The 12,692-nt window shown below is 45.9% G+C and overlaps 1 protein-coding gene across 4 annotated transcripts in view; it reads right to left on the bottom strand.

Moving 5' to 3' along the window:
* The window catches only part of CPNE3 (copine 3), a 48,635-nt gene extending 36,312 nt beyond the window's left edge, over positions 1-12,323 (bottom strand). For 2 of the 4 annotated variants that reach the window (XM_086335857.1, XM_086335854.1), the window contains exon 1: positions 12,149-12,323. The gene's annotated coding sequence lies outside the window, so the exon portion shown is untranslated. The remainder of the gene's footprint in view (positions 1-12,148) is intronic. The other 2 variants (XM_086335858.1, XM_086335855.1) reach the window with 1 other exon arrangement.
* Positions 12,324-12,692: the final 369 nt, after the last annotated feature.

Below are 12,692 nucleotides of genomic sequence, written 5' to 3'. Positions count from 1 at the left end.
AGGGGATCTTCTCGACCCAGGGATCGAACCAGAGTCTCCACTGTCTTTTGCATGACAGTGTGTGTCCGTCGCTCAGTCACGTGTCTGACTCTTTGCAACCCGTGGACTGTAGCCCGCCAAGCTTCTCCATCCATAGGATTCTCCAGGCAAGGATGCTAGGAGTGGCTTGCCATTTCCTTCTCTGGGAGATCTTCCCCACCCGGCGATCGAACCTGGGTCTCCCACATTGCAGGCAGACTTTTTACAGTTTGAGCCACCGGGGAAGCCTAGGTCATTACAGCCTGTGTTACTGGCGGTTTCTTTACTGCCGAGCCACTGGGGAAGCACGACCTACAGTGTATCCAGCAAACGAGCATGGCTTCCCTTTCCTCAAGACAACCCGAGAGTTGGCCTCGCGTTCACTCACCCTGCTTGCCCCAACTCCCCATCAGAATACAGAGAGGACCCGGGAGCGGGCAGAGCGGTGGGCGCTGCCCTGAGACGCAGGCGGGGTTGAGGGTGAGTCCTTTCTTCCCTGAACCAGGGGAAAGGGCCTGCAGGTATCAGAAGAGGAAGCGGGCATTGCACTCCCCAGCTGGAAGTCCACCTAGCTGGCAGTCTAAAGCAAAGTGAAGCTTTCGGGTCCTAGCGGTAGAAAAGTACCCCCTCCCTTAGAGCTGCTGGCAACGTCCTTAGAATGTGGAGTGGTTAGTGCCCTTTGCACTCCATTTTGAGCTGAAATTCTGAAAATACAGTAGAATAAATCTACTCACCATCTTGTTACAGTCAAGAGATTTCTGGGCTCTACAAAATGTGTGGTCAAGTCTGAAATAATAAGGATTACTATTACAAGGGGCTTCCTAGGTGGCCCTAATGGTCAAGAATCCACCTGCCAGTGCAGGAGACACAAGAGATGTGGGTTGGATCCCTGGGTCGGGAAGGTCCCCTGGAATAGGAAGTGGCACGAGTGGGTGCTAAGCTGCCTCAGTCATGTCCAGCTCTTTTTGACCCTATGGACTGTAGCCCAAAGGGCTCTTTTGTCCACGGGATTCTCCAGGCAACAATCCTGGAGTGGGTTGCCTTGCCCTCCTCCAGGGGATCATCCTGACCCAGGGATCAAACCCGCATCTCCTGCGTTGCGGGTGGATTCTTTTACTGCTGAGCCACTGGGGGAGCCCAGTGAAGGTAATCCTTACATGTAAAGTCAGTCTCATAGGAAAGAGACATCACATATCAGAAGAGTGTTATTTTTCCCTTAACAGTGCTCACACAAGAGATACAAAAACAACATGCCAGGCACACCGATTATTGAGCATTATTAAACTGCTGACAGCTGCACTGCTGCACTGTAGCCGGGACACGAGTGTCCCCATTAGCAGTGCTCCTCGCCCCGCCTGAAAAGGACTCTCAACGCAGCACCATTTTTATCTAGAAACCCATTATGACTGAATGCAAATGGGAGAAATTACATAAACACACTGGTCTGAAACATTCTGAATATTTAACATGAAGATGTTATTTTCATTTCCTTTCTAAGTAATTATTGAGCACAGAATAATTTTTATTCAATTATATTAAAATGTTCAGCTTTTTAAAGAGCAATAGGCGTTCTTTCATGATGGAAGAAAATGAAACAACTATTTTGTATCCTTTAGTATGGAAAATAGGAGACGTTCCTGGGACAAGCGGTTGGGCAGAGGAAGCCATGTGACAGAGAAGATAGGAAGGGTCCCCAGGATTAGACAACGGCTTCTCTGATGGTACAGATCGCTTACTGGGGAGTCATCTGGTTTCTAAATGCAAATAACTCCTAGAAAGCATCTCGGTCATTCTCCGAGTCACCCGAACTTTCCTGAATCAACACTATATAACACAGATCAGTCAAAGGAATTGAAAATTAAGGCCTAATATCTTAAGTAGGACCTGAGGTGTGAAATTTAAGGCATATGGTTTTTCCCACGACCTCACTGAAAATCCTTCAGTCTCGTCTGCTCCCGAGTTTCCATCTTCCCTCGGCAGCAGAGTCCGCCTGCGATAACCCCAAATCTCTCCAAGGTGGAGGCACAGCATCTTCCTTCACCCACAGTCACAACTTCAGGTATTCCGTAGCGCTCCTCTGCCTACTGTAATAGTCTCCTAAGAGTCTTCCCACTGCCATCTTCCCTCAACTCACATCACGATTTTATCAATTCTGATGAAAAAAAATAATAATAATAACCATTACTGGCTGCCCAGGGCATACCCTAGTCCACTCAGCTCTGCCTGGAATTCACAGCTCTGTTTACAGCTGTTGCATCCTACCCAAACAGCTGTTTCTCACGGTCGTGGGTTTGCAGCATGCAAACTGCATGTATATTAGACACACCACAAAGTGTAGCGATTATTATTTTATTAAGTACTCAAGTATTTCCGTTGATTGTCTACGCATTGGTGGCTCATTATTAAATAGTAAGACATAAAGCACCTTTTTCATCCTTGCTTATGAAGAACATCTTGGAATGATAACACAATAACCTCTGGAATTTACACAAAATGAATTTGCCAAAGGAGTCAGCCTTGACTACAGGTAAGTGCTAATTTTCCTAAATCCTCTCGGGAGAGTTTATTTATCTGAGCAGCTGCAATAGTTGCACGGGGACCAGCGACAATAACATGATCTGCCCTAAAGCGATCGGGAGGGAAAAGGCGGTGCCCACCCGCCAGTGCCTTTAGTACACTTCAGTCTTTGGCTACAAAAGGAGGAGCGAGTGAGAGTAGCTCAGCTGGGTCCGACTCTTTGTGACCCCATGGACTGTAGCCCGCCAGGCTCCTCTGTCCATGGCATTCTCCAGGCAAGAATCCTGGAGTGGGTTTCCATTCCCTTCAACAAAATGAGGAGTCTGGCAGTACTAAAATGTCCTCAAAGGTTTCTCCTGGTTCCAGCATCATGACTCACTAACTGATAGCCACAGTGTGTCCTGCACGACCTCCTCTGAAAGGGAACCAACCGGGGCCACCCTGGGGCGGCTGGAAGGCGGCCCAGCAGCATCAGCAGTGCATGCCTAGACAAGGGCTCTCAGACTGCGTGACTCACAACAGCAACGGGGACCCCCTCCAAACAAAGTGGGAAAAGGGTCAGATGGCAGTAAATCCAAGAGCTGCCACCCTACCTGGAAGCCCCAAGTCAAACCAACAGATGTATATACTAAGAGGTTACTATACACCTGCTGCTGCTGCTGCTAAGTCACTTCAGTTGTGTCCGACTCTGTGCGACCCCACAGACAGCGCCCACCAGGCTCCCCGATCCCTGGGATTCTCCAGGCAAAAACACTGGAGTGTGTTGCCACGTCCTTCTCCAGCTATATACCAATCACTGTGCTAAGGACACGGGGCTGGGGGAGGGGTGCGGCAACAACGGAAGGTCTTGGAGCTCACGATAAGCACGCTGGGCACCCAGTCATTCCACACAGGATCCTCCAAGTGCGCAAATGCAGAGGGTGGAGGGGTGCAAACAGAAGACAACATAAACCCCTGGCACTCTCTGTACACAAAGATATCCAAACCGTGGCTCAGACAGAGCAACAGAACACCTCAGAGGTTTTTAATCCTCAAAACTGAGGATGAAAACTATATTCACTATCAAAACATTTGCATTCATACTGTCACTGACTCCCTTTAAGTAGAGAGAGACCAGGGGAGCAGAGAAGGGAAGGACAGTGGGAAAGGAAAGAGTTAACAACTTCATTCATCTGGATAATCTGCGGGTTTGCTTTTTGCAGTTTTCAAAGTGCTTCCAAATAATATATTTTATTCTGTGCTCTCCAAAAAAAATCCTAGTGAACTGGCCAGGACAAGGAGCACTCCTACGTGGTAAGAGGTCAATACATCACAGCTGTAACTATAACAGTAAGCCTGCAAATAACTAGATTGCCTCTGAATATGTTGATAATTTTTAGCACATTGTTACGTTTTCAAAACAATGCATAGTATCCATTTTAAAAAATGAATTTATCCAAAAAGGTTAATTACCCTAGATAAACAAGCTAATAAGTAGCAAGGCCAAAGAAAGCACTTAGATTATTCCCCCCTCTTGCCAGAATGCCCTGAGGGCACCGAAGCCTCTAATTAATCATTATTTAATACAGCAGCAATATTCTCTTATTAATTTCCTTATGACCTTTTAGTTAGTGTGTCAAATTAATATTCAGCCCGGCACAACTTAATGAATAGGATCGTACAAAATTACAAGATTAATATTTATACTATAACTATTACTATATTCTGAAACAAATGTAAACAGAATAACAGTAACTTGCCAAAGACTGGGAAGAGCTGAAAGGTTTATATTTACATCACAGCAGTTTCTCTTCAAGACAGCCCATGAGATTGTAAACGACTTCAGGCTAAGAAGGTATTTTCTCTGTAAAGTCCCCACACACGCAGATCTACACAGGGTCCCGGGATCTCAGTGTTCTCAGAGGGCCCTGCTGGACCAGCTTAAGGAGGCAAAACTATCCTCAGAACACACTGCACTTAACAGCCCAGACTCTGAGATCAAACACCTCACAGTAAAGAAAAGTACACTGAGTTTGCCCAGTATTCAGAAGATAGGGATGCCCACTTTTTTATTTAATCCTTGCCGTGGGATACTACACATGGGGATAGGGAATGAAGTACAGAAGCATAAAAACAGAGAGAGGGCGAGTGTTCTTTTCAGTGTGCAAAAGGAACCAAGGAGAGTGGGACAGACGGGAAGCACTTCGGTGTCAGTCACCACAGGAGGGCAAGCGCTGCAGTCAGTTTCTCTGGGCCTCGGGCTCTTTCAGTCCGGAAAGCTAAGAATCAAAGCTAAGAGTCGAGTCAATCACTTTAACTCCTAAGGCTCCTTCCCGTTAATGTTCTATGATCCCAACTTAGTGACAGTGAATAAAGCACTTGTTTAGGAACTAGTACTAAAGGAGTACCAGCTTGCTCCTTGGAAGGAAAGTTATGATCAACCTAGACAACATATTAAAAAGCAGAGACATTACTTTGCCAACAAAGGTCCGTCTAGTCAAGGCTATGGTTTCTCCAGTGGTCATGTATGAATGTGAGAGTTGGACTGTAAAGAAAGCTGAGCGCTGATGAACTGATGCTTTTGAACTGTGGTGTTGGGGAAGACTCTTGAGAGTCCCTTGGAGTGCAAGGAGATCCAGCAAGTCCATCCTAAAGGAAACCAATCCTGAATATTCGTTAGAAGGACTGATGTTGAAGCTGAAACTCCAATTCTTTGGCCACCTGATTCAAAGAACTGAGTCATTGGAAAAGACCCTGATGCTTGGAAAAGATTGAAGGCAGGAAGAGAAGGGGACGACAGAGGATGAGATGGTTGGATGGCATCACCGACTCAGTGGACAGAGGTTTGGGTAAACTCTGGGAGTTGGTGATGAACAGGGAGGCCTGGCGTGCTGCAGAACATGGAGTCACAAAGAGACGGACACGACTGAGAGACTGAACTGAACTAAAGGAGCTCCTACTCCTTTAAAAATATTTTTTTTTCTTAATTTTTTTTAAAGGGGAACAGAAAATTTTAAGAACCAAGAAGAGAAATAAAAAAGATACAGGTTTCCAAACTCCGTTTCCCACTATTGAAAAAGCTATATCTGAAAAAATATATATATTCAGATACTTTCCCACTGAAGGAGGCACCTTCACTTAAAATTGTTATTCAATTCTCCATCCCAAGATGACTTGAAAAAATAATCCACATCAACAAACAAAACAGAGGGCTCAGTCTATTAGGTACATGCAGCATAGTAAGGAAGTGAATTTTACGACCATCCACAGAATCTCACATTATTAAACTCTCAGTTCATATCATGGCAGGAATGAAGGAATCAGCTTTTGGCCACTGTTTGTTTTTTTATTGAACTTCCAGATTCTTCAATCATCCTAATAAAATCTAAACCAACACTATTGCTGATACTTGGACATGCAGAACTGGGGTCAGCAGAGGTTAATATGAAAGAGTTGTCATTGACCCCTCTTTCTTTAAACTGTTAGTGCAGTTTTACTCTATCCCACCCACCACAAAGTGAGGAATCAATTAAGGCCCCTCCCTTGATTTCTCTAGAAAATTTCTGAGATGCACTGGCCTGAGCTATCATTCAGTTTACTTACCATGTGCTTCAGGTTGTCCTGCTTTACTAATCCCCTGGTTGCTGTACATACATTTTAGAAATGTCACCGGTTATTTTACTTTCAAGCATATCAAATGAACAGTTCACCATAAGTAGTGAGTGAAGTGTTAATAAAAGAAGTAATGATCACATCATATTGCCTCGCCTTATGAAACATGCATCTTGGCAAAGTTAGCTACAGAGTATACATACCTTTCCCTATCTCCAGTGGATCTTCCTGATAGTTTAGTTGGTAAAGAACCCACCTGCAATGCAGGAGACCCTGGTTTGATTCCTGGGTCAGGAAGATCCCCTGGAGAAGGGATAGGCTACCCACTCCAGTATTCTTAGGCTTCCCTTGTGGCTCAGCTGGTAAAGAATCTGCCTGCAATGCCAGAGACTTGGGTTTGATCCCTGGGTTGGTAAGATCCCCTGGAGAAGGGAAAGGCTACCCACTCCAGTATTCTGGCCTGAAGAATTCCACGGACTGTATAGTTCATGGGGTCGCAAAGAGTCAGACACAACTGAGCGACTTTCACTTTCACTTATACGTACCTTACCTACTAAGTGAATCATCTTTTACCAAAACTCCTTTGATAAAAATCAGAGCTGCATCACCTAGCAGAAAATTCCAGGATGCTCAACCGAAAATTTAAGGTTCCCTGGTGACTCCATTGTAAAGAGTCTGCCTTCCAATGCAGGAGATGTGGGTTTGATCCCTGGGTAGGGAAGATCCCCTGGAGAAGGAAATGACAACCCATTCCAATATTCTTACCTGGAGAATCCATGGACAGAGGAAACTGGTGGGCTACAGTCCAAGGGGTTGCAAAAGAGTCAGACATGACTTAGCAACTAAAAAGCAACAGAGACTCAATAAAGCTACTGGCCAAATATTCAGCACTGGTTGGATGTTATATTAAGGCACAGCAACCTACTGGCATTCCTTGGGGTTCTCACTTCCCTCTGAGCGTTTTAAGAACCGCCTACCTTCTTCAATCTACCAGAGGCTGGACCAGCCATTAGAAGGTCTCACCCTCTGTATTACCCAATGATGCCCAATCCTGAAAGCGTGCTTTCTAAAACCTGGCTCCGTTATTTCTCTTCTTAGCTGGGCACATGTACTATTTAACTGGGCAAGACAGGTGTTTTCACATTTTAACACTTCATGCTCCTCTCTCGTTCATGGTGAACAGTGATAATGAAAATTCTTTCCTTTTAGAGCTGCAACAACTAGACTGTAAAACCTTCCTTGGTCCTCAAGGTTTAAAAGTTTGTAATGCTGAGAAAGGACCTAGGATGTTATACATTTCCTGATTTCAAGAATATTCGTTTTCTGGATGCTGAGTGCACACATTTCATCGGTTTTAACATTCTGGCCAACCACTTTATATTTCCCAATCATGAACAGTTTGATAGTACTGTTCATTCACTCCGTACTCATTCAACAAATACAGAATGCCTGTATGTCAGACACTATTCTAAGGGATTAGGCGACAACAATGAACAAAGCAGGCAAATATCCCTACTTTGATGTGATTACACTGTAGGGAGACATATAGTATGCTAGGTGACGGTAAGTGCTAAAGAGAGAAATAAAGCCCAGAAGGGGAGCAAGAAGTATTGCAGATGGGTGTAATATTTATATATTTTTTATCAACTTATTTTGATGACATCATTGAAAAAAAACTTTTAAAATTTTCCCTTCTTTTTAAAAAAATCCTGACCGCTAAGCAGATTGTACACTGTCTTTTTTGTTAAAGTATTTTAGGGAAGATAAAACCTTAAACTTGGAGTGTGGATGTTAGGTTATATCTAACAAGCAGTGCGTTATGATACTGTGTGATAAAGGTCCTGCTGGTGAAATAACATGCTGGAGAGTTGGAGACTTGGATTACTTCCTATATGGCTCACTCAAGGGGTATTCTTCCCTTAGACCTGGAATGCAGTGTCTCTAAAGAAACACTTTGTTCTTATAAGGCCATTTACATATTTGCTTTCTGTTGAAATAACTGAAAATGTTAAATCTAACAGTTGTTTTTGTCTTAAATAGACAGTGTCACATATATTTAGGTTGTGTATTTTTATTGCTGTTGTTGTTTAGTTGCTAAGTCATGTCCGACTCTTTGTTGACCTCATGGACTGTACCCACCAGGCTCCTCTGTCCAGGGGATTTCTCAGGCAAGAGTACTGGGGTGGGTTGCCATTCCTTTACCAGGGATCTTCCCAATTCAGGGATCAAAGCCACATCTCCTGCATTGCCAGGTGGATTTTTTTTACCACTGAGCCACCAGGGAAGCCTACTTTTTTTAAATATAAAATAAGTCAAATACCAAGAAATGGGGGAGGAGGGAGGGACGACAAGTTTCTCCATACAGTCTCAGATATCTATTTTAACATGTCCCATCTATCACCTTAGGGTCTAGAGACACGGTAAGCTAAATGCTCAGGATATTGAGGTAGCCTGGTGACGACACATATTGCAGCCACACTCTTGCTTTGGTAATTTTCACAGGAACCAGACATAATGCATCCACTTTGGACATCCAAGTGTACCATCCATTTCAAAATTGAAATACATCCATTTCAGAATTGTTTGCTAAAATGAATATGTAGTAATTTCCTGCTATTTTCATGGGGAAACTGTGTTAGTATGCTAGCCATCTAATTTATATTGGTAAATTTGACTATCACATAGGCTAATTTTAAGGTCTTTTTAAAAACTATGACTGCACACTCATGAGCTGTTATATATTAAAAGAGTAAACAGTCTCTCCAAAAGAATCCCATTTTCTCCTTGGTTCAACTTCTAAATAGATTTAAACCAGAATAACTAGCTGAATTGTAGGTATAATCTTACCTAAATATATATAGTGGTGATCATTTTGTAATGTAATGTATAAAAATATTGAATCACTGGTGCACCTAAAATTAACATAGTACTGTAGATGAATTATACTTCAACTAAATAAATAAAATGTATATATAATGTCTGCCTTTGATCATCATATTAGAAACTCAAATAATGTAGTCAAATTAAATCTATGATACTTTACTTTTAGATGTTAATTTAAACCTTCTTCTCAGCCAATCTTTTACTAAATCTTCTACCAAATATTCTACTTAATTGTCTGGACTTTAACCAATTAGCAATCCTTAAAAGGTAAGAAAGAACAGGAAGGGAAAATATTGGTGGGAAGGAAGCTGGCCTATAGGGTGAAGGTAATAATGGGTAAATTAAAGGAATGGCCAAAGTTGGACTCTTCAACTTGTTGAATGGCACCAGTGGAAGTAGTATTAATCCTTGTTGAGAGAGCTACCTGAAAGATCATGCTTTTGATGTACAAGAGTAGCCAATCACAAATCCTTGAAGTTCAAGTGTTATTGAATCAACTTTCACATCCTACTTTAACTCTCTAGGTTTTGCTGATAGGCATATTTTCCAGTATAGTAAATCACTGGCTAAATAAAGTTTTGAAAAAAGAAACAGAAAAGTAAATTATAATAATAGTAGGAGAAAAAAAATCACAGGAATAACTGGAAAAAAAAAGAGGGCAAGTAAACTGTGTCCAAAGCCACACGAGAACTGACAGGAGCTAGGGTGCGGTATGAGCTGGGTGTCTGGACCCATGCTACAGGAGGAAATACTCAGGGCAACAGTGAGAGCCCTGTAAAGAGGCTGTACAAATTTGCAACATTTAGGCTGCCTTAACTTTGAGTGAAAATGAATATCATTGTCTATAAAGTGTCCACAGCTACAGGTAAAATTAGAAGAAGTGTCCAGCCATTTACCAACTCTTAAAAGGCAAAGCTGAGCGCTGAAGAATTGATGCTTTTGAACTGTGGTGTTGGAGAAGACTCTTGAGAGTCCCTTGGACTGCAAGGAGATCCAACCAGTCCATCCTAAAGGAGATCAGTCCTGGGTGTTCATTGGAAGGGCTGATGTTGAAGCTGAAACTCCAGTACTTTGGCCACCTCATGCGAAGAGTTGACTCATTGGAAAAGACTCTAATGCTGGGAGGGATTGGGGGCAGGAGGAGAAGGGGATGACAGAGGATGAGATGGCTGGATGGCATCACTGACTCGATGGACGTGAGTCTGGTGAAGTCCGGGAGTTGGTGATGGACAGGGAGGCCTGGCGTGCTGCAATTCATGGGGTCACAAAGAGTCGGACACAACTGAGCAACTGAACTGAACTGAAGTGAAAAGGCAAAGAGGTGTTTTGTTTTCCCCAACCTGAAATCTCCTGTCTTTCTCCTTTCTTCAGGCGCTCGATCTGGGAGAAGAAATCCTGAAAGGCTGTGCCAGGCCCTGTGGAAACGCGCTCCCCCTCACAGGCGGGAGTCCTCAGCACAGTCCCCTCCCAGACACCTCTCAGAATGTTTTCAGCCCAGAGTGGGATGTTTTTCCAGTTCATCAGCTATAACAAACTGCCTTTTAAAAAACTCTCATGAAAGCAGAAGAGTGGCCCTGGGCCGCACAGATCACTGGCACGCCCATAATCGCCACCATCCGTGCCATCTGTCCTCAGCTTTCCCTTCTGACCCTCTTCTGCTTCCCTCTGCCTCTGCTCTAGGTCCGCATAAGTGCTAGCTGGCAGCACTCAGAGGTGCAGTCTGCCGTCCACAATTAATGACAACAGTGGGATATATGTTGCTATATATAGTTCACCACTATGTGCCAGACACTTGGCTAAGTGTGGTCCAAAAAGATCTTATTCAATCTTCATAACAACCCTATGACATAGGAGGTATTTTATCTCTATTTTACAAGTGCAGAAACAGGCCCTAAAAGGCTAAGCAACCCGCCCAAGGTCATACAGCTAACAAATCTCAAAGAATAGATCTCAAACCTTGGTATCCATCTTATCCCAAAGAGTAATAATATTCTTCGTTGTTGTTCAGTCGCGAAGTCATGTCTGACTCTTTGCGACCCCATGGACTGTAGCCAGCCAGACTCCTCTGTCCATAGGATTTTTCCTGGCAAGAATACTGGAGTGGGTTGCCATTTCCTTTTCCAGGGAATCATTCCAACGCAGAGATCAAACCCTCCTCTCCTGCATTAGCAGGTGGATTCTCTACCATTGAGTCATCAGAAAAGCCCCAATAATGTTTTTTCACATTAGGCCATAAAGCCTGGGTGCAGAAATCATACAGATCTGAATTTCAGTTCTAATGCTACTACCACTTAATCCTTGTGCAATTTGGAAACTTATGCAATCTGAGTTTCCTCGAGTATGAAACGAAATAGCAATACCACTTAAGCTGATGGTTGTGAGCACTCAGTGAACTAACATATAGGAAAGTTGTCTAGCAGGGTTTGTGCCATCCTGTAACCAGTACTCGGTGCACTCAATGCCACTCTTCCTCCTACCTGATTAGCAGTTACAGAGGCAGCCACGGAAAGATAATACCGAGGATAAACAGAAAGTGTGGATCACCATCACAGGTAACGTCAGTGATAGGTTTGCTCGGTCTCCCAGAGGTTCTGGTAATGCAAAACAAACCTAACCGCACTTCCTCCACGCCCTCGGTGGTAGTGAGCCCAAAACACTAAACCTTAGAAATTCGAAGCTGGAGCCGGAACTGGAGCCGCTAGGATACGCCTTCCCGAAGCCTCCTGCGTTACCCCTATATGGAGTGACTTTTGTCCACCCCACGATCTGGCAGCTCCCCTGGGGTCCCCCGCTACTGAGGCGCGCCCCGCTCCCCCCGGTACTAGCGAAACACAGAGCGGGCCGCGAGTCCGCGTGTCTCCCCGGGCCGCAAACCCGCCACCCCGCCGGAGGAGGCTGTGGGTTCCCGGGCACCAGAGGTCAAGCGCAGGCGGCGCCTTGTAGCCCGGAGCTGAGCCCGGAGCTCCGGATCCCCCGGAAGACTCCGGGCAACTCTGGCCCTGGGTCGGTCGCCGATCGCCCGTCCAGCGGCTGCAGAGGCCCCATGCGCCCGGCCGAGTCCGGGCCGCGCGGAGCCCCGGATGCGCCCGCAGCGCGAGTGCGGCCCGGCCCAGTCGCGCGGATCCCCGGCTCTCCCGACCTGGCTCCTTCTCCTCTCCAGGGGACCGCTGGGTTCCGGGTGCCCCGCCACACCGGGCCCGAAGCAGAGGAGAGTCCCCACTCACGGCTCGGCCACAGGGATGGGAGTCCCTCCGTAAGGACCCGGCAGGCGGACACCGCACAGTCTTCCAGTTGCCGTGAGTCCAAGGAAACCCGGGGGATCGGCCGAAGGGCGGGGCGGGGCCGAGGGGCGGACCGAGGGGCGGGGCAGGGCCAGGGCTGATGGGCGGGGCCCAGTCGAGGGGCGAGGCCTAGGGGCGGGGTGGAGGGGCGGGGCGAGGGGCGGGGATGATTGGCGAAGCGGGGCGGGGCTGAGGGGCGAGGCGAGGCTGGGGCCGGCCGAGGGACGAGGCGGGGATGGGGCGGGGCCCGGACGAGGGGCAGGGCGGGGCCCGGTTGAGGGGCGGGGCGGGGCTGAGGTCGGCTCCGCCCACCTCGGCCACTGCCTGCCGGAAACTGGTTTCTTACTGAAAACCCCTAGGAAACTTCAGGCTTTTAAAGTAAGTTATCCGGTACACCAAAAT

This window comes from Bos grunniens, chromosome 14 (genome assembly GCF_055505025.1).
Source record: "Bos grunniens cultivar Pamir isolate PY7600 chromosome 14, Bosgru_T2T1.0, whole genome shotgun sequence".
Classification (NCBI taxonomy): domain Eukaryota; kingdom Metazoa; phylum Chordata; class Mammalia; order Artiodactyla; family Bovidae; genus Bos; species Bos grunniens.
This window is presented reverse-complemented; position numbering and strand designations above follow the sequence as displayed.